Genomic DNA, 3,373 nt, shown 5'->3' with positions numbered 1-3,373 from the left:
TGAAAGGGGCTTGGACACAGTGGCTCACAGCTGTAATCCCAGCACTTTGGGAGGCCAAGATGGGTGGATCATTTGAGATCAGGGGTTCGAGACCAGCCTGGGCAACATGGCAAAACCTATCTCTAGTAAAAGTATAAAAATTAGCTGGGCATGATGGCACACACCTGTAATCCCAACTGCTCAAGAGTCTGAGCCAGGAGAATTGCTTGAACCCAGGAGGTAGAGGTTCTAGTGAGCTGAGATTGCACCACTGCACTCCAGCCTGGGCAGCAGAGTGAGACTCCATTTCCAAGAAAAAAAATATATGTCTAGGTGAGGTGGTCCATGCCTGTAATCCCAGCACTTTGGAAGACCAGGGTGGTCATATCATGAGGTCAGGAGATCAAGACCATCTTGGCCAACATGGTGAAAACCCATCTCTACTAAAAATAAAAAAATTAGCTAGATGTGGTGGCAGGTGCCTGTAATCCCAGGTACTTGGGAGGCTGAGGGAGGAGAATCGCTTGAACCTGGGAATCAGAGGTTGCAGTGAGCCGAGATCGCGCCATTGCACTCCAGCCTGGGCAACAAGAGTGAAACTCTGTCTGAAGAAAAGAAAAAAATAGGTTCATCAGAAAGCACTATTACGCAAGTAAAAAGGCAAGTGACAGAGTGGGAGAAGACCATTGTAGAGCCAACAAAGGACTGGCCTCCAAACATACAAAGAACTCAGCATCTCAGTAAGAAAGAAACTTAATAGAAAAGTTGGTAAACGACGTCAGCCGGCCCCCTCATAAACAAGGAAATCCAAATGGCCAATAAGTGCATGAAAGTGTGCCCAACTTTACTACTAATAAACCACAGTGAGATTCTACTTCACACCACACTAATGGCTAAAATGAAAACCGTACCAAGTGTTGCAAGAATGTGGAGCAACTGAGTATCTTATACAACACGGCAGGGGGCAGTGTAAACTAGTGCACCCATCAAGAGACAGTTGCAGTCCTAGGCATTCACCCAACAGAAATACAAGCCTGCTTATCAAAAGATACATACACGATGTTCATATCAGGTTTTTTTTGTAGTAACTCTCAACTGGAAACAGCCCAAATGTCCATTGACAGGAAGGAAAACGAGCAAATGTTGTATTCAAAGTGGAGCATTTTATATGACCACATAAAATGATTATTGTGTCCTAGAGGATTACACAAAGTGAAGTGGTTATTGCACCATGGAAGATTACACAGCCATGTGAAAGGGTTGTGCCATAGGGTATTACGCAACCTTGTAAAATGGTTATTGTGCCAGAGAGTGTTGTGCAATGGCCTAAAGTTGTGATTGTGGCATGGAATCTTACATAGCCACGTGGAGGGTTTATTGTGCCAGGGAGTCTTATATAATCGTGTAAATGGGTTATTTTGGATGGAGCATCACACAACCGAGTAAAATGTTAATTGTGCATGTAAGGTGATACGACCGCATGAAGGTGTCAGCCAGCGTCCACTGGAGCGTTGTACACCCCTGTACAGGAGTGATTCCAGGCCCCAGTCCCCGATGCCGTGAGAGGAAGGAGACACAGCAGTCTAGGAGTGGAACCCGCGTGAACGAGATTCTGCCGAAACCACGCGCGTCCAGGGTGGTGCAGAATCGCAAGAGGATGGAGGGCTGGTCAATCTGAGAGACTAGATGCTTGTCCGCGGCGGCTCAAGGTCAGCCCACGCGCGCTCCCGGCGTTTTTCCGTCTGCTAAACCTCACCTACCAGCGGAGGCGAAGGACTAAGGACCGGGAAAGGAAACACTGTGCGCGCTCCCAGGTTCTGGCTGCCTAGCAGCCGTGACCCCGCCCCACCCCAGCTGGTCCCTGCAGGTGCCTGCCGTCAAGGGTCGCCGGGAAAATAGCATCCGGGAACTCTGCGCGCGCATGCGCAGAGCCCGAGGGCGAGCTGACGTGGACGCAGCGGCGGCGGGAGGTGAGTTCGCCGTCTCGCGGCTTCTCGGGTCTCGGCCTCCCCGACTCCCGTCCAGCGGTCGTGGAGCCCAGGTCTTGTGAAGGTGGCGTCAAGTACTCCAGAGCGGCTGGGGCTGGGACGTGGCTGCGTGGACGCTCTTCCTGTCTGAGGGTCCGCGGCAGCCCTGCTCTGGGCAGGGTCCTGTGGGCGCGCTGGCTTGGTGTCCCGGGCGCTTGTCCTCTCCCTGCGGGGCGCGGAGCCCCTACCCTCCTCTCCTGTGGGGTGCAGACCCCTACTCCCCCATCTTCATGGGACGGGGGCGGGCCCCTTTTCCCTTCTCCCCGTGGGGTCCGACCCCGAATCTCTCTCCCCTCTCCCCGTGGGGCGCGGACTAATTCCGTTCTAAGAGACCGCAGGCCCGCTGTTCTCTTCCCTTGAGGCGGGGACTCAGTTCTCTTCCTCCCCCTCCCACTGGGACGGACCCCTCTTTCCGCCGTTCGCTTGACCCCAGACTCCCTAATATTCCGTTTTTTTCCTGCGGACACAAGCACTCTTTTCTCACCTCCCCACGTTGTGCCCCCCCCCCCTCCGTCTCTAACGGCACGGGTGCGGTTGCCCTTCCCTTCTCCCTCTCCTCAGAAGATTTGGGCTTGAACAGCCCTTTGTGTTTCCCGAGTCTGACTCCCAAGGACGTGTTCCCCACTTGTCATTCTACTCCGCCTAACAACCTTGTTCTTCCTCCTCTTCCTTCTCCCGAGAGATGGCTTCCTCATCTGCCCTTTTAGGGTTGTGTGTGGATGCTTCCTTCCACCGTGAACACTCCCAGCCAGGCTTCCTCCCATCCCTGCTGGGTTCTGACTCCACTGGCTTGCCCTTCCTCCCTTTCCTGCTGTTGTAGACTGGGCCGCCCTCCCCACGAACCTCTGTTGCCTGAAAGCTGACCCTCAGGGACAGGCATCTGAGACTTTGGGGTCCTCAGCTGAGCATCTCCTCTCCCCCAAACTCAGTCCTTCTAGACTCTGTAAGTGGTGACTCCTTCCACCCACAATCCTCATTGTCCACCTGGATATTTCTCTTTTCCCTAACCCCTGCATCGTCTCTGTCCAAAATCTCATGCCTTAACCGTTAAGATATTTCCGGAATTCCAATTAGTTGGGCTTGGTGGCACATGCCTGTAATCCCAGCTACTCAGGAGGCTGAGGCAGAAGAATCGCTTGAACCTGGGAGTTGGAGGTTCAGTGAGCCAAGATTGTGCCACTGCATTCCAGCCTGGGTGACAGAGCGAGAATCTATCTCAAGAAATATATAAAAATAAGGCCGGGCGTGGTGGCTCACAACTATAATTCCAGCACTTTGGGAGGCCGAGGTGAGTGGATCATGAGGTCAAGAGATCGAGACCATTCTGGTCAACATGGTGAAACCCTGTCCCTACTAAAAATACAAAA

The 3,373-nt window shown here is 52.9% G+C and overlaps 1 protein-coding gene across 2 annotated transcripts in view; it reads left to right on the top strand.

Moving 5' to 3' along the window:
- Window positions 1–1,877: 1,877 nt before the first annotated feature.
- ZSCAN18 (zinc finger and SCAN domain containing 18) overlaps window positions 1,878–3,373 on the top strand; it is a 48,474-nt gene continuing 46,978 nt past the window's right edge. The window contains exon 1 of one of the 2 annotated variants that reach the window (XM_037731720.1): window positions 1,878–1,949. The gene's annotated coding sequence lies outside the window, so the exon portion shown is untranslated. Of the gene's footprint in view, window positions 1,950–1,980; window positions 2,100–3,373 lie in introns of those variants that run through there. The other variant, XM_017509601.2, reaches the window with a different exon arrangement.

The sequence above is a fragment of the Cebus imitator genome, unplaced genomic scaffold (genome assembly GCF_001604975.1).
Source record: "Cebus imitator isolate Cc_AM_T3 unplaced genomic scaffold, Cebus_imitator-1.0 Scaffold417, whole genome shotgun sequence".
NCBI classification, from domain to species: Eukaryota; Metazoa; Chordata; class Mammalia; order Primates; family Cebidae; genus Cebus; species Cebus imitator.
Note: the sequence above shows the minus strand (reverse complement) of the source record. Positions and strands in the feature narration are given on the sequence as shown.